The 25,079-nt window shown below is 33.8% G+C and overlaps 1 protein-coding gene and 1 pseudogene across 1 annotated transcript in view; both read right to left on the bottom strand.

Annotated features, from left to right (window-relative positions):
- LOC145243573 (phospholipase A and acyltransferase 3-like) overlaps positions 1-25,079 on the bottom strand; it is a 64,683-nt gene that overhangs the window by 29,735 nt on the left and 9,869 nt on the right. The window lies entirely within an intron of this gene.
- On the bottom strand, positions 10,323-10,439 carry LOC145244242 (5S ribosomal RNA; annotated as a pseudogene).

Here is a 25,079-nt window from a genome sequence, read left to right as displayed (position 1 = left end):
GATACCTACTCTGATACCTAATAAAAGAAAGGACACTCTTTAGGGCGGATTTTGATTATAACAAGTCACTAATTAGAAATTATAATAAACATTCTAATAATTTAAGAATTTTACCAAAATAAAATTGCATGGTAATCACCCAATTTCTGCCACAAAATTTTGATTGGCAGAACTCATAAACATAAAATATATATTTTCTAATTTCATCTTTTTTTTTTCTGTTTACATAATCTGGTTTGATGTTTTCCCAAATATTCAAATCACTATATTTTGCTGCTTAATATCAAATACAGCAACTGAGTTATTTTTATGCATCAAACAATTACATTTTCTCATTCATCCAAACTAATCACTGAACATCAATTTCATATTTTCTTCACTAAAATATTACTGTGCTTGATGTCATCAAGTGGAGCGGATCATTTTTTTTTCATTTGTTCACACATTTTTCCAATTTATATATATTTTGTTAAAGATTCTTAGCCTATGTCATTGCATACCAATCTGTTTATTAAAAGTTAAGGTTCACTGTAAACACATATGTTACACCAAAATAAAAACGCTTCAGATAATGTCTTGATATTCAATTCAGTTTCTCACATGACATCTTATGAAGTTAGTAGAAATGTTACAGACTTTTGAATCTCAAACACTTTCAATACTGTGCACTGATATTTTCTTTTTTGCAATATAAGCACATTCATGATTTTTTTTACAAACGTTAAAAACTTTCACATTGTGTAGCAATATACTGAAACAATTATAAAAATATTTGTTTTTATTTTGAATGATGCAGGGCATCTGAAGAGAGATTTTTCTAACAAAATGAAAGTATAATTTTTAGCAATAGGTATCTAGGAAAAGGCCACTACATATGTTATAAGTTCCAAATTTCCACAACCTGGCAAATACTGGTACATGCTAGCAAATTTAGATTTGCAATTACAAAATATGATTCTAATTTTTTCCTTTGCTCTTTATTCTAACACTACACTAAGTTTACTGTGTTATTTCGCTACAGTTGATATTGTGTAGAACAATAAGAAAATCATAGTGAACAATGCATTCAACAAAATTTCACACACATTTCTAGATACCTATATCTAATAAGTTCAAAAGAAAGGACACACTTAGGGAGGTATTTTGGTGGTCAAGTCACTAAAAAGAGATTAGCTGGTTTCCCGGCATAGCCCAGGATATAATAAAGATTGACTGAAATACATGTTCTAGCTGGTTTCTAGGCGTTGCCAGGGATGTAATATAGACACATTATGTTGTATATTACCTGTTCTCTTCTCCCTAAGGTAAAACAATTTCATATACATGCTGTAAATTACCTATGCTAGGGATAAAACATGAACAATATCAGTCCTAGGGTAGATAAAACAAATAATACATAGAGATGAAAGATTCCTCTCCCCTAAGAATCAAACATATGTTCAATATCTGCTTTTGTTTTTTCATTGTTTATACGGTCCCGAGCAACGCCGGGTAGCCCTGCTAGTTATCTATATATATAAAAGACAAATGTTTGTTTGTAACGCTAAAACTTGAGATGAAAGATTCCTCTCCCCTAAGAATAAAACCTATGTTCAATATCTGCTTTTGTTTTTTCATTGTTTATACGGTCCCGAGCAACGCCGGGTAGCCCTGCTAGTTACAAATACATCCCAAAACGTGAGGGTGACTAAAATTTAAACAAAGGGCAGACAACTTCTCTCTCAAGAGCGCTCAGGGAGCGAGGAGAAAGAAAAATACCACAGAATTGCTAATAAAAAAAATAAAACAATATCTCTCATATATATTTGTCTTTACATAAGCAGTAGTTTGTGACTACACAGTCATGAGCATGTTTCGGTATACTAGTATTTACTAACTAGAGATCTCATCAGGCAACAACCCTTATTTTCGAAAACGGAATTCTAAATTTTATATATATATATATAATATATATATATATATATATATATATATATATATATATATATATATATATATGGTGGAGTTAAAGAATCAACCTTATTCTTATAAGAGGAAACTTATCAGGATAATGCAAAGCTCAACAAACTGTTTTGGTGCTCAATAAAATTAGAAAATGACAATAGAAAACTATATAAACTGATATAGCTTTATTCATTTATTCAATAAGGGTATACATCAATTGGGGTGTAGACTAAGTCAGAACTCTTTATACCAGGGCATTTCGAAGCTTAATGCTTCTCATCAGAAGAGTAGAAAAGATGCTAGGTAACATAATGGAGATACGACGTCTAGCGATAGGCTACGATATACCATGGTATAAAGAGTTCTTGCTCATCCTACACCCCTAATAAATGCATCCATTTTTATTGAATACATCTATATGCATTAGTATAATATTTTATATTGTCAATTTCTTATTTTATTAATACTCTCGTAAAGACAAATATTATTGAATAGCACGGAATTATTCTGTTTTACAATTTTCCTTTCTATCTTCTCCAATCTCCGAATAGTCCTTTTTGTGTTCTTTGTGACTAGGGAAAAAATGTATATGTATAATTCTATTTGGTTGGGATTGTTTAAATTAAAAAAAATTTCTATATTTATTTCTACAATATGCCTGAGGATAATAGAAGCACTTCTGTCGAAAGCGCTCGCGATTATGGATCCAACATATACAATTTCGAGAACACAAAAAGGACTATTCGGAGATTGGAGAAGATAAAAAGGAAAATTGTAAAACAGAATAATTCCGTGATATTCAATAATATTTGTCTAAATGAGAAAATGCTGCCTTAATATACACTATCTATATATCTATAAAAGTGAACGTGTCTGTCTGTCTGTCTGTGTACATTTCCCTTGGCAATAACTGTCAATTTTTAGTCTATAGACTCGAAATTTGAAATACCGGGTACTGAGATTTGGGAAAATCGATGTGACGGGTGTCAGCCAGAAATTTGCCTGTTAAGGGGTCAAATTTCAACGATTTCACCTTTAAGAACTCTACCAAACTCCTCTGACAATTTTGGGTCTAGACACTTGAAATTTTAGATATAGGTTCCTTGAACCTGGATCTAACTTAATAAAGTGATTTGAGCCCGAAACTATAAATTTTAAGGGGTCATAATAGGGGTCAAATTAAAAAAAAAATTTACTCTTTTTTTTTTTTGCTCAGCATACACCTCCAAACACCCGGGCAAAGCCGGGCTGAAATGCTAGTATATATATAAAAGTGAACGTGTCTGTGAGTGTCTGTACATTTCCCTACGCAATAACTGTCAAATTTTAAGTCTACAAACTCAAAATTTGATATACAGGGTACTGAGACTTGGGAAAATAGATGTGATCGGTTTTCGGCCAGACATTTGTCGATTCAGGGGTTAAAGTTCAACGATTTGACCTTTGAGAAATCTACCAAACTCCTCGGACAATTTTGGGTCTAAACACTTGAAATTTTAGATATAGATTCCTTGAACATGGATCTAACTTAATAACTTGATTTGAGCCCAAAACAATAAATGTTAAGGGGTTATAATAGGGGTCAATGTTAAAAAAAAATTGACTGTTTTTTTTTTTTTTTTTGCTCAGCATAAACCTCCAAACACCCGGGCAACGCCGGGCACCCATGCTAGTATATATATAAAAAAAATGGTAATTAGTAAAAAATAAAAGTGCTCAATATTATTCCAGAGCAGATAAAACGGTAATATTATATATAAGATAAGCCACAGATTAGAGATCAAGTGAATTATCCTGTTAGATATTACATTGAGGTAATACTTTCAGGATGACTCTAGCCAAATGAAATGTAATTACGTTTCATTTCCTCTGATAATATGAGACATTATTGAAAATACATGGATAAACAATTTTTCTCCATATATTCCTTGTTTCAAACAATAAATTCTTAACTTAAATAAATGTGTATATATTTTGATTTACAAAATTAAACTTTAAACACACACACATTATATATATATATATATATATATATATATTTATATATATATATATAACAAAATAAAAATTACAATTAAATTTACCAAAATGATCCAAGATGGTAAAATTAAAATATATTATAAATATAAAAAAATTAATATTTATAAAATTATCTCAGCCAGATGTAAAAGCTCGATAAAACCAAATAGAAAATAGAGCTTAAAACATGAGCAAATGAGTTAAAAACATATTTAATCTGAAAACGAAACACTAGATAAATGGATAGTCCTTAATCCGCAGTTTCGAAGAAATACTTTCCTTCTCATCAGAGGGTTGGAATTAGCAAAATACGGGATCGGATTTTGCATACAGAAGTATTGGACGAAACAACAATTAAGTCAAAGATCTTCGAAACTCTGCAGATTAAGGACTATCCATTATCTAGTGTTTCCGTTTCAGATTAAATATGTTTTTAACTCATCTCAAAGTGTTTTTTAACATATTTTATTAACTGTTTGCTCATATATATATATATATATATATATAATTATTTTTTACTATAATAATTAAATACCTACAGACACTAGTGTTTCATCCTTTCGGGATTCTTCAGTGCAGGGTGTCACAATTACTACCAGTCGAACGATTCGAACCCCGCGACACGAGACATCTCTGGCTCGATTAGCGGAGACCGTATCCATTCGGCTACCATTAATCGTGTGAAATAGCGTTGAATTTTAAACATTTTAAATTTAAATGTTCATTACGTCAGACAGACAGTGATCAAGTCGTTATACGACGATCTACGCATAAGAGCTAAATTGACCGACTTTTATTCAACAGAAAGTGCTCAACTATAAGAAATGTATTTCTTAAAGGGGCTGTCATAATTATTTTTTACTATAATAATTAAATACCTACAGACACTAGTGTTTCATCCTTTCGGGATTCTTCAGTGCAGGGTGTCACAATTACTACCAGTCGAACGATTCGAACCCCGCGACACGAGACATCTCTGGCTCGATTAGCGGAGACCGTATCCATTCGGCTACCATTAATCGTGTGAAATAGCGTTGAATTTTAAACATTTTAAATTTAAATGTTCATTACGTCAGACAGACAGTGATCAAGTCGTTATACGACGATCTACGCATAAGAGCTAAATTGACCGACTTTTATTCAACAGAAAGTGCTCAACTATAAGAAATGTATTTCTTAAAGGGGCTGTCATAATTATTTTTTACTATAATAATTAAATACCTACAGACACTAGTGTTTCATCCTTTCGGGATTCTTCAGTGCAGGGTGTCACAATTACTACCAGTCGAACGATTCGAACCCCGCGACACGAGACATCTCTGGCTCGATTAGCGGAGACCGTATCCATTCGGCTACCATTAATCGTGTGAAATAGCGTTGAATTTTAAACATTTTAAATTTAAATGTTCATTACGTCAGACAGACAGTGATCAAGTCGTTATACGACGATCTACGCATAAGAGCTAAATTGACCGACTTTTATTCAACAGAAAGTGCTCAACTATAAGAAATGTATTTCTTAAAGGGGCTGTCATAATTATTTTTTACTATAATAATTAAATACCTACAGACACTAGTGTTTCATCCTTTCGGGATTCTTCAGTGCAGGGTGTCACAATTACTACCAGTCGAACGATTCGAACCCCGCGACACGAGACATCTCTGGCTCGATTAGCGGTCATTTTTGTGACATAGCGAATTCAAGAAACAGGTTCCAGTTCGTCTCACGCTACACCGTGATACTTAAACTATACGCATATTCTTAGTGCCTGTGCACGGCACGAGTGACTGAACGTAAATAGGCACGCAAAACAAGATGGCGACATCTTTAAAATGAAAACAAAAGATCTCCGTAAGTGAACGTTTTTCTTTTTTAGTTCAATCATTTAAAACAAGCATCAGGTAATATTTCAACCGCCACCCTCGCTCACCCCTCTCCCTCTCTCTCAAACACCAGAATTAAATCCGTTAATAGATCAGTTTAACGTCACACCGGAATAGCGTGACGTCAGACGTTGTGTTATTGTTTTGTTTTTTTTATTTATTTTTTATTTTTTGTTTTTTGTCGTTGCTGGTGCTCACATGCGCGCCAATGTGACAAAACGAGATCTCGCGTTAAACTTGCTAAACACAACTGAGCCGCATCCTCATCATCCCCCCCTCCCTCCCCGCATCAGTGGGAAAACAGAATAAGAGAGGTGGGGAGAGCAGTATACAGCATCATATCGTCTGACAAAATATACCGAGTACTAGCACGGAGACCCGACGAAAGGAAGTTTTACATGCCTCACCACAGTGACTGTCCACAATATAGTATAGTCTACATTGCACTGTAGAGAATTTACTGTTGATTTTATACAATTTTTATATATAATGGCTTGAATTAAAGTTTAAGGTACAAAAGTAAAAGATCATGGTTCTGGTGCTCTGAACAGAAACATTCGTTTCGATTTGTTACATTAAGGAACCTATTGGATTTTATGTCTTCCCTTTCTGCTTGTGCGGTGATAATACATCTCAATTAAGAGAGACCCACCTCGTCAGACCGAGAGGTTATTTGTTTGTTTCTGTATAAACCCAATTTTCTATGGCACGTATTAATAATAAAATAATAAATATTTATCGATTTTAAACCTTCCTTCAGAAGTATTTTTATGTTTAGAAAATTGAATCTATGCATATTTCATTTTTTTTTTTCTTTTTTTTTAGGTACCCCTCCCCCCAAAAAATCTATATTTAGAAATTTATAAGAATCGGAATTGGTAATTGCATCGGAATCATCCCAGCGCTAATATATATATATATATATATATATATATATATATATATGGTATTTATTAGTTTCCCAAAGAAAGCAAACTGAAACAAGGTTTTTTTAAACGCAGGGGAAATCAGTTCACCAAAAAGGGGCACTCTGGGAGTCTTCCCTTACATTGCTTAAGGACAAATTAACTTAAGAGCAGGATCAGATCAGATACTACACTGCGATCTTGAACTCATCAATGCGATTAGACCTATTGAGATAGATTATAGATAGAAATGAGGGAAAGATGAAATGGTGGATTTTAGTTAAGCAACGAATGAGAAGTGGAAAGGAAAAGAAAAAAGAAAGCAAGAAAAGAGAAAAGAAAAAAGAAAAAGAAGTGAAAAAGAAAGAAAAAGAGAAGTGAAAAAAGAAAAAGAGAAGTGAAAAAAGAAAAAGTGAAAAAAGAAAAGTGAAAAAAGAAAAGTGAAAAAAGAAAAGTGAAAAAGAAAGAGAAAGAAAAGTGAAAAACAAAAAAGAGAAGCGAAAAAGAAGAGAAAAGAGAAAGAAAAAGAGAAAAGAAAAATGAAAAAGAAGAGAAGTGAAAAACAAAGAAAAAGAGAAAGGGAAAAGGAAAAAAAGGAAAAGGAAAAAGGGAAAAGGAAAAAAGGGAAAAGGAAAAAAAGAAAAGGGAAAAGGAAAAAGGGAAAAGGAAAAAGGGAAAAGGAAATAAAGAAAAAGGAAAAGAGAAAAAGAAAAGGAAAGAAAGAAAAAGGAAAAGAAAAAGAAATTCATACAACTGCTCTACGATTCAGAATGAGAAGTAGAAAGGAAAAGGAAAGTAAAAGAAAAAAGAAAGCAAGAAAAGAGAAAAGAAAAAAGAAAGCAAGGAAAGAGAAAGAAAAAGGGAAAGGAAAAAGAAAAGAAAAGAAAAGAAAGGAAAAAAGAACTTTGTACAACTGCTCTACGATTCAGCAAAAATCGCCTTTGCTAGCACTAATAAGATGAAGCTATTATTGATGTTGGAATCTGGGTCAGTTTTCTTATGCCCATCCGTTTTTAAAGTCGACTGGAATCGCGCAGAGGCCTGCTATCAAGGTTTAGAAGTCGGGAGATGGCGGAAGGGATGCAATGGGAGGACGAAAACGCACTCTGCATCGTGATGCAATAAAGCTCCCTCTTCCCTTCTTCGCGTATGACTATTTACCAAAGAGTTGATAGCGTTTGAAATCCATTATAACTTCCATACAAATACACGGAACAAGGGAAAAGATAACGAAATACAAAAATCTTATGCACGACATGAAAAGAAATTGGAATCTTAGGAGGATCGCTATCATCCCAATAATTAAAAAAGCAACTAAACTCACGAAAAAGCTTAAAAAACAACAAACAAAAAAATACCTAGCAAATATACCCGGTGAACCAAATGCAAGAAGGATTTTAAAAATTGCACTTAAAGAGGCGGTTAGTATCTTAAAAAAAGATCTCTCGGTTGGAATATATAAGATAGCAAGTGAATGTCCCTAATTTGAAGAAACTGAGAAGAAATAATTTTAAAAAGCGTTAAAGAAAAGTTAATTTTTGTTTCAATTTTCAAAAAAAAAAAAAAAAAAAAAAAAGAAAAGAAAGAAAAAAATATCCCCCCCCTCCCCCGCAAAAAAAAAAAACGGTAATCAGCTCGATTTGATTAATAGTTCAATAAATGTGCAGTCCAAACAAGAACATCATGATCTCAGATGCCGTATTCTTTTTTTCTTATTTAGTCCACACGTCGTGCCTCGTGCGCGTGCGCTAACGTTAGCAACGTGCTCGTCATAATAACAACTATAAATATTGACTGAAGTTTGCGCTGCAAAATATCGTTACTACAAATCCTTAAAACCAAATTTTAAAATAAAATACTTAAAAATAATAAACGTCCCATTTTTCTTATATTACAAGATTTTTTTACTCGTTAAATACTGGCAAAAGTTATAGCCGTTGACTTAAAATAAGTATTTTATGCCAAATTGTCGGTAATACGTTAAATACTAATCCCTATTAACCTCTAACTGTGCATCGAATGGATACTATACTGCTTAGTTCTCTGCACATAAGCATAGCAAAGATCCATACAAACAGACCAAATTTTAAACCGATTCTTGGATTATTTTGCTGTCATTTATAAAGAAAAAAATGTGGGTTTAAGATAAAATGTCGCGTTGACATAGAAACGTTATGTCAAACGGGAAGGTATGCATATGTTAGCAGTGACTACATAGAGAGAGAGAGAGAGAGAGAGAGAGAGAGAGAGAGAGAGAGAGAGAGAGAGGGGGGGCACCTGTCTAAGTGAGTACAATTTTCGTGTGTGTACGAATGTTCGTTTCTGTCTGGGTTCCTTGCAAAAACATGGACGAGTCCACCTCGTAAAGGGTTGACATCGCAGACAGGATCTGAAGCGTATAACACGCCCGGGCGTGTCTGTTTCGCTTGCCCGTATACATTTCCCCCACACGCATCATCAGCATTAACGACGGATGCTGTTCATGTGTTCTGCGTCCATCCATGACCTGACCCAACATGCTCTAGACAAAAAAAAAAATAAAATAAAGTAAAAAAAAACAACATATCACATGCAATGTGACAAGAACAAGGTCCATGATATCTGTTATCTCGTAGATTAATCTGATAAAAATATAGGCAATTCTGCATTACCTGGACGGTGCCATTGTTAGGGGGCGATAACTCCCATTTCTCATTGATTAAATAACACGGCAAATAAATAAGATGGGTTTTTTCCGAACACAAAAATATTTGAAAACCAATAGATTTATTGTAATTATTATAAACTTGCCTCACCACGAGGGCAGAGTTAGACACGAGGTCGGTTTTTATGGGAGGGGGGGGACCAGCTCCCCAAAAAGGAGAACTCTGGTTAGTAAAAAACAAAAAAAAAAAAACAAAAAAAAAACGTATCAGTCATGAAGGATTTCTCTTCCATTAACCGAGACCAAAACATGAAGTGCAGTATTAGAACAGATACTACAGTTTGATCTTGACCCGAAGGTCAAGAAAGAAAAAAAGGCAAGTGTGCATAAGAAAATAAAATTTTAATAAACATTTTTTTGAATTAAAGCAAAATTAGATTTTTCCCCCCCGAACAATTTAAATGAAAGATATTTCGAATTAAAGCTACTTTGGATATTTTTTTTTTTTTTTTTTTTTTGGTCCTGGAACATTTTTAAAATTAAAGTAAAATTCTCGTTGTGACAAAATATAGATTAATTTTTTGGTGCCACATGTTGAAGGGTAAAAAAGTTTATATTCGTATATACATATCTACGTATATACATATCTATGTATACGTATATACATATCTACGTATATACATATCTACGTATATACATATCTACGTATATACATATATACGTATATACATATCTACGTATATGAAAAAGGCTTCCTTCAGTCTTCACAGACTATGGATACCTACTGTAAGGGTGCCTGCGCGTGAAATTTGTGTGGGAAGAGTTGCGCAATCTCCAACCACGCCTCTCCTGAGTCAACATTGTTGCATACCAGTGGCAAGTTGAGGTACAAGACGACTGGAAACAATGCCGAGATAAGCGGAGAGCACATACAGCGCCTAGAATTCCCAAATGGTCACCCATCTGGTATTAGCCAGGCTCAACGTTGCTTAACTTCGGTGATCTGACGAGAACTGGTGTGTCAACGTGATTATGCCGTATTTTTTTTTATACATATCTACGTATATACATATCTACGTATATATGTATATACGTGTACACATATATACGTATATACATATATACGTATATACATATATACGTATATACGTGTATACATATATACGTATATACATATATACGTGTATACATATATACGTATATACGTATATACATATGTATAAAAAAAAATCAAGTAAAAGAACGTATTTCTTTGAAACTCCGCGGATTAAGGAAATTTCAATATATTTTATTTGAGTATCCTGTCGAACAATAAATTCATGTATAATATAAATCTCACCTGTCTATTTAAATGTACGTATGTATGTTTGTATGTCTCGCAAAAACTTTCAAGACACAGATTCAGCGGTTTGCACATCCCCTCTCCCTAACTACTCCACCTCAACATGGACAGGTGTTTTTTTGTTTTTGTTTTAATTCTCCAAGCTGAAAAAATGCAGACAAAGGGTCTCCAAATGCAATGCGCTTCCAAAACTTATGCTCCCGTATCGAAAAGAAAGAACGATCAACAACGACAAATTAAAATTAGTCTGGAGGAAGGGGAGGGAATAAAGAAAAAAAGGGGGGGGGGTATGAATCTTTCTTTGATTTGGTTTGCAGGAATTCGTGTCTGGAGATTTTGGTTTATCCAGAGCAAGAGGAAGTATCAGACTGTTGGATTCCTTTCTTCTGAAGAGGAAATTGGTCCCGAGTGACTCGAAGAGCGTGGGATGGGGAGTATAGTAGAAATTATGGTGGTGGTGGTGGTGGTGGGGGGGGGCAAATAAGTTAAAAAGACAATTGAAAGAAAAAAGAAAGGGAGGAAGGTGGAGAAACCATTCTTGGAATTTGTGGAATTTTCGTGTCCCCTCTTTGTTGCGTTGAATTAAGTAGGCCCATCTATCATTATTATCTGGGATTTGCCGGGAGGCAAGATCTTATTTGTTATATTCCCAAATAAACCCATCTAAAGAAATCTATCACGAAATTCTAAAGCCGGGTTAATAAACGTTTGTTTTACTTCCGATTGCACGAAATAGATGCTTAATTACTGCTCTATTTTCTGATTAGATTCTGTCCCGTGGGGAGGCATAGTAAATAGGTACATTTGAAAACCCTTGGATCTGAACTGTTCTAATTCGCCCTAATTTGCATCAAATGACTTCTTACTAAGTTTTTACCTATAACTCTCACCCTCTCTCTAACTGAAGATATTTGAGCCCCTCTTTATTTTATGCGTTATAAAGGGAAATGGATAAAAACATATGGAGATAAAAACTAAATAAACATATATATATATATATATATATATATATATATATATATATATATATATATATATATATATATATATATCTTCTGCAATCCCCTCTTTCGTTCTCGATCACAACACCTTTTAATCTCTCTCTTATATATATATATATATATATATATATATATATATATATATATATATATATATATATATATATATAGATGAGAGAGAGAGAGATTAAAAGGGATTGTGATCGAGAATGAGATAGAGAGAGAGAGAGGGGACTGCGGAAGAGAGAGGGGGGGAGAAAGAGTTTAGAATTGGTTAAAAGATCCGTAAATGTATAAAAAAAAAAAAAATTAAAATTAAAAAAAACAAAAAAACAGAAGAAATCATCTGAAAATTAAAAAAAAAAAAAAAAAAAAAAGATAAAACGAGAAAAAAATATGGTCGAAATTGAAATAGTGGCAAAATTCCTCAGCGCATGATGACGGGGCCAAACAATGCGAGAATGGAATGTCGAACACTGGGCGAATCGACAGAAGAATCAACTCGTCGATCGATACAAGAAAGAATGTCATCCTCCTCCCAACCACTAATCTCTCGCCTTCTGAATTTTCCACCAGTTGTGCGAGGTGTGTGTGTGTGTGTGTGTGTGTGTGTGTGTGTGCGCGCGCGCGCGTGTGCGTGTTGCACGAAAAAGAGGCAGAAAGTGCGAAATCTTGTAAGCTGGGAGAAAGGGAGGAACGTAAGAAAAAAAAAACGGTTCATCGCCTCGAGCAAAAACAATGGTGGAAAAAATAGCAGGAGTCGATGGGCGAGGTTGATGCTGACGATTCTTTGATGCTTTATTTATTTTACAAAGGAGTCATCACTTATCAAGACCCGGAGGCTACTCGAGGATAATGGTAAAGGAGTATACGATAGTAAGTTGGGCATTATCGTAGTAATCGTTAGTAGTGGAAATTTGGTAAATTGGATTAATTAAGGGGGAGAGGCGAGGCGGCTCATCAAGAATTTGTTTATGTTGGACTTTAATACGATTATATTGTAGTCAGTTGGAAAACAGAACAGAGTTCCACAGGCGTGCAGTTCTAAGAAAGAAACTTTGTTCATGGAATGTACGTTTAGGTTTAGGTACAGATAGAGTGGGGGAAATTATTGATAGTGGTTGCAATTAGACGAGTGTTTTTCGTAAAAGTTTTGCAGGGGTGGGGGTATAGACAAGCACTTGCCATGGAAATAACGATAGGGCAGAGAAAGGCTTCCAACGTCCCTTTTGTGGGAAAGAAGTTGCGGGGAAGAGAAAAGGGCATCACATGTTAGGTTATTAATTGCGTATGAATCAGATGATGTCTATTGTTGGCATTCATTTCCCCGATATCTTTCTAGTTAGAATTCTGTCTACAAAGACAGTACGTAGGGGAAGAACCACGTGAAAATGTTTCTGTGAAATGAACTGGATTCGAACGTGGAACACCTACGTTGTCAGACAATGTCGTTTGAACGACTTTTATCATTCCTTACGATGGTAACGATGTTCACTGTCAAACCGTTTCTTTTTTTAGTAATAAATAAATAAATAAATAAATAAAATTTTATGCTTTTGTGTGTTCGTTTTTTTTTTTTTTTTTTTTTTTTTTTTTTTTTTTATTCTAAATTCTATGTTGCCTCTTCAAGTTTAAATCAGGTTAAATTTTTATTTATTCCTTTAATGCAGGCCCTGTCGGTGGGGCATTAGAATACGCCGACTGTCCCCCTGCAGAGGGTAAAAGTCCCTCAATGGGGGTCTTGGATATGACCTTAAACTATATCCAGTGGTGAGGCCCCAGCTTGTAGGCTTTGGGGAGTGTGGAGCCACCCTTTAATTACCATTGCTCCCAGGTCCACTCTGACCCGGAGTGGTAGTACCTGTTAGGGTCTCAACTATGGGTTAAATAGAAACCAACGTGAAAACAAATATATTCTATTAAAAAATTTTTTCAAAATCTTTGGATTCGGCATTAAATAACCCGGAAAGGGTTGATATGCCGTAAAACAAAAACAACCAACCAACCTTTAATGCATTTTTACCTCGAACAAGGCACGGTGCCAATTTGAAGTAGGGGGCTACTATCTGGGACATAATTGCAGGGATACCATGTAGGGAGTTGAGTAGCAAGATGTTTGTTCACATTACATTTGAACTTCTGCATATCAGTACAGTTGGGAAAATATGGACTCGGAAGGGAATTCCAAAGTCTAGCAATTCTGGGGAAGAAACTCTTAGAATATAAGGCTTTCTTACATCTAGGGGTGTCTACTGTGTAGAAATGGGATTTTGCTGCTTACGGGGTTTGTCGGGGGGTATTTACGTCGGGGGGGGGGGGTAAAACAGCTTGTAGTTCAGAGCATCTACTATTAAAATACCAATAAAACAAGCAGAGGGATGCAACATTTCAGCCGTGGGAGAGAGGCTGAAGCCTAGCTGATAGTTTGGGACCTAATAGGTTGACGACTCTTTTAAACCCTGTCCAGGAGTGATAGACCAGTAGCAGATTCCCCAACCCAGATGTGACAAGCGAATGGTGGCCTTGTAAGAGGTACGGGATACTTTCAGGTGTAAGCAACTTTCTAGCACGGCAGAAAGAGAGCCCACCTTAAAGTGCAAAGGTTAAAAACGAAGATATCTTATTTTAAAAGATATTAACAACAACAAAAAAAAAGGGTACAATCACTAAATATCGTATTGAATTGATAAGAATTCTGTGTAGACATTAAAAATGTTTTTTGTTAAATATTTTTACAGGAGTCATTTCGAGTTAAAATCTATTGAGAAATACACATTTTATATTGAGAAATATACAGTTTATATATGTATACATCAATAACGAATAACACGTTTTGTAGGCATACGTCTTGATAATGACTTAATAAAAATAAAAACAAAATACTGTTAAAAACCCAAATAATGTCACGGTAACATGACGATAAAAACAAAGATTGTTGGCCATTCATGATTGACACTTGGTGGGCAAGTCACACAGAGTGAAGATTATTTGTACCAAATATTGCAGAAAGGATTCCATAAGTCGACTACATTTCTACACAGGGAGAAACGTTGAACTTTAAATTATTAACATCCTTTATTTAATGTTTTTTTTTTATACCGTTATTAAACTGAGTATAAGAAGCTGTATCGTTATCATCATCATCACGCAATGCTGGATGAAAAGGATAACACCAATATAGAGTGATTATGTTTCTGTTTACGAGATCATCGTAATATAGCAACTAGTTGAACTACCTACCCTCGACGAAATCTGCATCTGATCGTTAAAAGTACATCCGTTATGTAATTTCAACAGATACTATTATTATTATTATTATTATTATTATTATTATTGTTATTGTTATTATTATTATTATTATTATTATCGTTATTATCATTATTATTATTATTATTATCGTTATTATCATTATTATTATTATTATTATCATCGTTATTATCATTATTATTATTATCATCATCATCATTATTATTATTATTATTATTGTTATTATCATCATCATTATTATTATTATTGTTATTGTTATTATCATCATTATTATTATTATTATTGTTATTATCATTATTATTATTATTATTGTTATTATTATTGTTATTGTTATTATCATTATTATTATTATTATTGTTATTATTATTGTTATTGTTATTATCGTTATTATTATTATTATTATTATTATTGTTATTATTATTGTTATTATTATTGTTATTGTTATTATTATTATTATTGTTATTGTTATTATTATTGTTATTATTATTGTTATTGTTATTATTATTGTTATTGTTATTATTATTATTGTTATTATTATTATCATTATTATTATTATTGTTATTATTATTGTTATTGTTATTGTTATTATTGTTATTGTTATTATTATTATTGTTATTGTTATTATTATTATTATTATTATTGTTATTGTTATTATCATTATCATCATTATTATTAAAACCGAAAAAAAAAACTAATAGGGTAAATGAATGTTTAAAAGAATATGCAAATTAGATCTTTTGCAGATGAATGCAATTCCATGACTCATATATAACAAAGTTGTATTTTATTTTTTAAATAAATAGAAAAAAAAGGGAGGGTTAATATGAATATCAATACACAAAAAAAAAATTATAAGAGTATAGATAAGTAGTTACTGATATTAAAATGATTTCTGAGTAAACTCCTAGTGAGTAAACAATGATACTCCATCAGGTGGTCTGTTGACTATATATATATATATATATATATATATATATATATATATATATATATATATATATAAACAAAAGGAGGAAGAAAATCGAGTAACTGCTACTAAGTCCAATGTGTAATTGCTACCAGTCTTTGTTATTGTTTACGATTCACACACACGCGCACGCGCTCAAGTGAACTACTTCTCTTTGTTAGCCAAGTGATAATTTTGAAGGTTGAATGCAAAAAGAAACACCTACACACGTACACATATGCGCATACATGTTTGTATACATATGCATATATATATATTAGCTTTTTTTAGGATAAAGCCAGCAGTAATTGTCTGTATTTTTGAGATGAGGTGTTTTCATTGATTGAGACTGTCGGACTGACTTCCTCATCTTGGTTGTTATAGTCACAACGTTTCGGCCGCTTTGCCCTCCGGCCTTCATCAGGTGTTTTGTATCGAACTGGGGAACCGTTTGTTAGGAGTCTCGAACCCAACCCTTTATTATTATTACGGGGGTACCGTGTTCGGACTCCAGCTAGGCTCTGGGAAATAGTTGCTGATTCTGTTTTGAATGTTACTTTTCACTGCCTTCGTTCAGGATTGAACTCAGCACCTTTGGGTAACTGTAAACTTTGATACAACATCTAGGATCACTCGGCCATATGTCACTTGATCTTAACACTCCTGATTATTTTTGTAGTCAATCGTGGAGAGTGAAGCATACTCTACTCTTTGTAAAAATATTGGAGCTTTTAAAATAAAATAAAGTAAATGTTTGGAAGAAATGCCAATAGATGTTGTGCATACTACTATAGAGGATTTCACTAAAAGACTTCGTAGTTTAGTGAAGGCTCGAGTGAAACATTTTGAATAATACTTATTTTTCCTTTAGTATTTGGTAATCATTTTTTTGTAATTGGCTTTTGTAATAAATTATTTTGTTGGGATAAATCTGCGTTAATTTGTAACAGTATTTAGGCTCCATCCTATATATGTGTATTATTTTCAGGGGATTAGAACAACAGTCTAAAGAGCAGAGTATATTTTAATGTATTAGTAAATGCATTAATACAATTAAAAGAAAAGAAAACAGTGCTCGTTGTAATGTAGATATATAATAAGCTCGATAGGCATATATGTACTAGAGCTATTTTAATATTGAATAAGATGATTGATAATTTGTAATTAAAATTAAAAATTAAAAATCGGTTTTATAAGGAAGAATAAACAAATTCAATACATTGTACGATCGTTTCGGAGACGATGTTTTTATTTATTTATTTTATCACCTGATCTTAACGTTCTTGATTATTTTTATGGTCAATCGTGGAGAGTGAAGCCTGCTCTACTCATTGTAAAAATATTGGAGCTTTTAAAATAAAGTAAATGTTTGGAAGAAATGCCAATAGATGTTGTGCATACTACTATAGAGGATTTCACTAAAAGACTTCGTAGTTTAGTAAAGGCTCGAGTGAAACATTTTGAATAATACTTATTTTCCTTTAGTATTTGGTAATCATTTTTTTGTAATTGGGTTTTGTAATAAATTATTTTGTTGGGATAAATCTGAGTTTTAATTTGTAACAGTATTTATGACCCACTGTATATATAATCATTTGTCATCCACATACAATACTGTTTCGTTGTATCACAACTCATCAGTGTGGCTAGTCATACACCTTTTCCCAGCCATGGATCGAACCTACAACCATCATGTTGACAGTCGGCAGCTCTAAACACTAGACCAAGAATCAAAGAAATAGAGTAAATGTTTGGAGGAAATGCCAATAGATTTTGCATACTGCTATAGAGGATTTCACTAAAAGATCCACGAAGACAAATCGCAAACAAAGCACAAACATCACCAAGGACTATGCGAAGGATATGTCAAGGTGACCTACAGATATCATCCTATAAGCTCCAAAAGCGACAACTTCTCTTTGCATTCACAATTGAAAATAGACTCATCAGAAGTCGACTCTTTTTAAAACATATCAGAGAAGGTACGCTCAATAACATAATCTTCACAGACGAAACGTTATTCTCTCTCCCACAGTTCTACAAGCATAAAAATGATAGAGTTCTTGCGAGAAATGATGAGGCAATAGTTGATAATGCAGGAAAGATTTTCAGAACGCAGAAACCACCATCAGTGATGGTCTCAGACATTTATGAAAGAGGGAAATCTCTAATTTTTCTCCCTCAATGGGGTCAAGATTAACAAAGAATGTTACATTGAGGATATGAAGTTGCACTAACCCCATGGTTTAATTCTGTGTTTGGTGATGAAGATTGGACTCTCCAAGAAGATGCTGTGACAAACCAAACTGCTCATTTAACACAACAGGGGTGTAGAGACAACTGTTCATCCTGGATCAGCAAAGACCATCCTCATCACTTGATCTTAACACTCCTGATTATTTTTGTAGTCAATCGTGGAGAGTGAAGCATACTCTACTCTTTGTAAAAATATTGGAGCTTTTAAAATAAAATAGAGTAAATGTTTGGAAGAAATGCCAATAGATGTTGTGCATACTACTATAGAGGATTTCACTAAAAGACTTCATTAGTTTAGTGAAGGCTCGAGTGAAACATTTTGAATAATACTTATTTTTCATTTAGTATTTGGTAATCATTTTTTTGTAATTGGGTTTTGTAATAAATTATTTTGTTGGGATAAATCTGAGTTTTAATTTGTAACAGTATTTATGACCCACTGTATATATAATCATTTGTCATCCACATACAATACTGTTTCGTTGTATCACAACTCATCAGTGTGGCTAGTCATACACCTTTTCCCAGCCATGGATCGAACCTACAACCATCATGTTGACAGTCGGCAGCTCTAAACACTAGACCAAGAATCAGTGCCTGTAAATATTTCTCCTCAAATGCCTATTAAATTAGCATTTGCCCGTCGCACAGGGCTCAAACTGTCAGTTTGTTTACAAACAAACAGTGGGGTTCGCTTATTTATTTAAAAACGCGCCAGGTGAAAATATATTTACAAAGTGCTCAACCCATATATATATATATATACACACACACACACACACACGTGTATATGGATAGATCTGAAGATATTAAGTTGGTACAAAAATAATGTCGTTTTTGTTGTCCAACTTAAATATAAAAAACATTATTTTTGCACCAACCTAATAATAGCAGTTTATAATACAGACATCCACAAGAAAACTAAACCAAAAATAAAAAAGACAAAATAAAAAACAAACGAAAAAAAAAAAAAAAAAAAAAAACAGGACATTCAGAAAACCAGTGAATCCACTCCTATAAAAAACAAGATGTTTATCCAAACGTTTTGAATAAAACGAAAACAAACAGGGAAACAAGGCTGAAATCCAATGATATTACTGAAATCCAATGACATTACTGAAATCCAATGACATTACTGAAATCCAATCGAATTGCACTTAGAAAAAGTCCAGATCTCAACCTCATAAATTTTATCGTTTAGAGCAGAAATCGGTAACTCTTTGAACCGTGAGTCCCGAAAAGCTATACTGATTATAGGAAGAGGACCACATAGCACTGACCTGCAAAAACATGCCTGGACAGTTCCGTTGACATTCCCCGGCAGTGATGCCTCTGGCAATTGCATTGCAAAAGTCTAACAGTGGGCGTTTGCAAGGGTTCAATCATTGTCATTGTTCTGGCATTTTAGGCCGTTGGTATAGAGTTGAGGTCAGCAACCTTTTGGAGCATGAAACCCAAAAAAGGTTGCCGATTATAAGAAGAGGGCCAAACAGCTTCGGCTACATTGCCATGGAGGACAACAATGTTACTTAATCTTGAAAATAAATTTTTCTGTACGTTTCAAGAAAATAAGTATTAAATATATGATTAGATTTAAATGATGTACAGGGTGGAAGGATAAAGTTGCTGCCCTAAAGAAAACAACACTACAGCTTTATGTTAAAACTTTCAAAAAAAAAAAAAAAAAAAAAAAAAAAAATCAATTCAAGGTAACTTGATTATGTAGTAGAGCTGATATTTATTCAATGTAGCTGCCTTCAGCCTCATTCACCACCTCAATACAGGTCTGGAACTGGAAACATGCCTTTTCCACAAGTGCCGGTGGTGGGCGAATACTTGGCAGATGGTGGCGACCAGGCTGGCTTTGGTGTGGTGGGAGGTCATATGACCAAACGAAGGAGTTCAGTGGGTTCAGACCGGAGGACCAGTAAGAGTACAGTCGTAGCACTCCTTTGGAAGCCAAGCCCGAGTCTTTAGACTTGTGGGTTAGCGCCGAGTCCTGCTGCTACAACCAGGGTCTACCAGTGGCAACCTGATTGCAACATGGTATCACCGCATTCTTCTGCACATCCAGGTACACTTTGGTGTTGACTTTCAAGCTGACGTCAAAGATGTGAGGTGGCATGATATGACCGTCACTTGAAACCACACCAAAGACCATAACCGTGGCCGGAAATTTTGTTGAGCTGTACCCTTAAGCATTGAACCAACCGTGGCCGGAAATTTTGTTGAGCTGTACCCTTAAGCATTGAACCGTTTGGATTTGAGTTTTGAGGGTGCTGGCAATGGTCCTGTTGTCATAAGTTGGATCGTTTGGATGAGTTGTACAGTAGTGCATCTCCGATCTCGTTTGTTGAACATTGTGTCACTTTCAGACATGATTGAAGGCTCCTATTGCTCTTGGGATTTGTACACAACTGGCCAACTAGTAGATGGTCTACAACAAAAAAAGAAAACCATAAAACGGAAATGGAATCATGTAGTCTTTTCTATGGCGAAAATTTTATTGTTCCACCCTGTATTTTTTTTTTTTGGATACAAAAATATAAAAAAAACGGGATAAAATTACAAAAATATTTTATCATTATTATTATAGTTAACAAAATTCACTCATGAGAGGGATTTAACCCGCTGCCGGAGGTTGACGATCCCTGGTTCAGCTTTTCCTATTACATCGACTTCAATGAGAGAGGTTTGAGGGATCACATGCTGGAAATCAAATTAAGCTGTTCCCCCCCCTTCCCCGGAAGTTGGTTAGACCGTCTACACAATTGTGCAACTTCCTTTCGGGTCAAGATCAAAGTGTAGTATCTGTTCTTCAGATGCTGCACTTCAATTTCTTGTTCTCTCTGTGGAAGAGAAATCCTTCAAGACTGTGACAATTTTTAATTTTTGTTCTTTTTCTCCGCGTTTAAAAACGACCCTGTTGTCCCACTGTCCCGAGGGGAGGCTTTGATGAACTTCATACGGAAGGATAACATTAACCATCTCATCAGACCGTTTTTTTTTTCTTGTCTCTCTTAACGATGTTTTTCATTAACAGTTGTTAATCATTCGAAAACATGCACGCATAGATTATGCTAAATTTCTTGTTTATTATTTTTTTGTGAGGCAGTGGGGCACCCTGTAAAATGAACTGAACCCCGTTTCAAAAATTAAACACATTTTCTAGCATACATAATTTGACTCACATTTGCATCAAATGTTATTTAATTATTTTTGGAGACCTAGTGAAGTATATAAACTCACATGGGGTTTAAGTGAATTAGAGTGCGAGGTGAGTGGTCAACGACATGAAGTGACGACCTGGGTGTTCCAGGTTCGAATCCAGTTCGTTCAACAGAAAGATTTTTCCTTGGGATGTTGGCAACCTTCACGTGGTCAATCCCTTAAGTAGAAAGAATTTTGACTAGAAAAATATCGGGAAAACCAATGATAAAAATAGAATAATGCGATTCATACAAAATGAAAATAAACAGCCCTCTAGCTATTTCTGACGACAGCCATAATAATAATAATACTAATAATACTATTAATAATAATAATAATAATGATACTACTAATACTACTACTACTACTACTAATAATAATAATAATAATAATAATAATATTGCTTGAACTAAAGATAGATTTTCGGCTGACTCTTTTCGACATTTTAACATTTAGGTCGAATTACGAGCGCAGAAACTTGATCGAATCGCAGAAAAATAAAAATAAACATTTTTATTTTTATACAAATGAAGCTTGTTTTGTAAAGGTTGTGTTCGTTTATATCGATTGACATATTTCAAGGAAAAAGAATGAAGAGCGGGAGATTTATTGAGATCACGAGAAAAGTAAAGCAACGATTTGTGTGTGTGTGTGTGTGTGTGTCTATATATATATATATACACACACACACACACACACACACACACACACACACACTTTAATGTTCCGACGAACTGCAAGCACATGTACTCCCGACAAGCAGTACAATCCCACCCCTTCACAGTAGATCCCTAGATGTAAGATAGCCTTATACTCTAGTAGTTTCTTCCCCAGAACTGCTAGATTTTGGAACTCCCTGCCAGGTTCCTGCTTCCCAAACTGTACTGACATGCAGAAGTTCAAGTGTAACGTGAACCGACATCTTGGTGCCCAACTCCCCACCTAGTACCCCTGTGCCCCTAATAGTAGCCCTCCCTCTACATCCAAAAGTGGCAATGTGTATTTTTGGGGGTTAAAATGTAATATATATATATATATATATATATATATATATATATATATATATATATATATATATATATATATATACACGTTATATATAACCTCTGTTGCCAGGGTTCGAATCTCGACTGGCGTTAATCGCGACACTCTGCAGTCTACACTGATGATTCCTGAAAAGATGAAACACTAGTGTCTGTAGGTATTTAATTATTATAGTAAATAATTTATATATATATATATATATATATATATATATATATATATATATATATATATATATATACACACACACACACACACACACACACACACACACACACACACACACACACAATAACGAATAAAATAAAAAGACGAATCGTTCGTTCCTTCGTTCACGACGAAAATCCAAATATTTCGCCTTCCACGAAAAATCAAATCGCAACTTGCAATCACCTTCACCTTGGTCTTCCCTCCGTGGATTATTCCGTAACCCCATTCTTTCAGAACACACGCCCTCCATTTAAAAAAAAAAAAACAAACAAACAAACAAACAAAAAACAATCAGCAGCAGCTCGCGAAATTTTCCTAGGAAAATTTTTAGGGTTTTAAAAAGTCAAACACCAATTCCAATGGTTTTTACCTCAAAATCGAATTAAAAGCATTCTACATAAAAAAATACAAGAAAAATTAAGTTACTTATGCAATGCATCGATGTTATCGTGCTGAAATAATAACATTTAGAAAGCCATTCTTAATGAGGGGTGGATGTTTTGTAACTGTTCTGTATTTTCACTTAATTTATTAAAAAAAAAATCAAACTCGATTATACTATTAAAAAAATAGCTCGGTAACATAAATGCATAAACACCGGAAAGACATGGAACGATTTTTTTGTTTTTGTTTCTGCATACATTATAAATTTCGATTGACTGCCTTACGCCATATCTTAGAAGTCGAATTATGTAGTGTTAATGAAGATTAAAAAAAAAAAAAAAAAAAAAGAGGAAAATTTTTTTAAAAAGGCTAAAACTGCTTTTAAAAAGGCTAGATTTTGCAATTTCGGCCTTTTTTTTATTTTGCTTTAATTAAAAATTATCTAAAAAAGGCTAACCTACTTAAAAAGGTTAAATGCACGAAATTTGGCCCCAAAAATCGTGCAGTTCTAAAATGAGTGACCGATTTACTAGAACGTTGCATTAGAAACTGAGCACTCCTTACAAATATTTAAATATTTTTTTATAATCTGATAGGGGCAAAATTCTTCAGGTCTCTTAATTTGAGGACATACAATACTAGCGTGGAAAATCAATTTTATTGAGGAAATAACATAGCAGTAACTGCCGTATTATGAGGTGGTAATTTGGGTTTCCATTCCATTGGGATGCTGAAAGATGCGGAGAGAAGACGAGAAAAAGGATGGAGAGAGAGAGAGAGAGAGAGAGAGAGAGAGAGAGAGAGAGAGAGAGAGAGAGAGAGATTTGCAATTTATCAAAAGAAAACATCTTTTAGCACTATGATACTTCTCCAGTTTATACGCCGTGCTATTTTAGATAGGTAACATTTGTTTATTAAATTATTAAATAAAAGTACAGAATAATTAACAAAGCCCAACTTCCCATGTTAAGAATAGGTTTCTAAATAATAGCGCTATTATTTCAGTACGGTCCGTAAACTGCACAAGTACTCGCTGTACCAACATGCATGATCACGTGTCCACGCGCGTTTTTCCTCGAGACGGGAAAGAAATGAAACAGACATGAGATCTTGTATTTTTTTATATTGCCAAACAGAAACTCTGAAAGGTTTCTCAGAAGACAACAACCAAGACGAATAAAAAGGCGTGCGCCCAACCAATTTCATATGATAAAGAAACTAATCAGTTTTTGGTAAATGTATAGTTAAGCGGCGTAAATTATTTTACAGACAAAATTAAAAAAAAAAATTATAATATAAAACATATTAGACCCGAAGACTGGAATGAAACTAAAATTTTTATTTTTTTTATTTTTTCATGATTTTTATTTGACTAAATGTACGACAATCGAGGCCGCCATATTGCTTTTAAAATTTAGCCTTTCTAGGGTTTGACAGATGGGCTTTTTTTAAGACCAAATTTGGCATTTTTTACGCTCTTGGAACTGTTTTGGCCGCCATTTTTGTAATGAAAGAGCGTAAAAAAGGCCAAATTTGGCCTAAAAGGCCAATGAAAACTTAGAAAGGCCAAATTTGGCCTAAAAGGCCAATGAAAACTTAGAAAGGCCAAATTTTAAAAACAATACGGCGGCCTCGATTGTCGTACATTTAGTCTAATAAAAAAATGTCGACAAAAAATAAAAAATGAAATTTTTTCGGGTTTTATTTCAGCCTGTCATAAAAATAACTAGTTTTTATAATTTTTTTGTCAAATTTACGCCGCTACACTACAGATCTGCCCAGTCTTTTTTTTAATGGATATATTTTCTTTTTAAAAATATATCGGCGCTTCTACAAAATTGGGAAGAGATTTTGTAGCTGATAAATGGAGTTTCCAGATAAAAAAGACTGGTTTCAACTGATTAACGGCAAAGTTGCGACGGATTTGGTTATCAGATTCGTTGTCGGCGACATTGAATACCCCTAAAAAGAAATGAGAGTGGTGGTCGGTGTTCTGTTATAGCGTAAGGTAACATTTACCGAT

Source organism: Euprymna scolopes, chromosome 22 (genome assembly GCF_053919585.1).
Source record: "Euprymna scolopes isolate OS-2025 chromosome 22, ASM5391958v1, whole genome shotgun sequence".
NCBI lineage: Eukaryota > Metazoa > Mollusca > Cephalopoda > Sepiida > Sepiolidae > Euprymna > Euprymna scolopes.
This window is presented reverse-complemented; position numbering and strand designations above follow the sequence as displayed.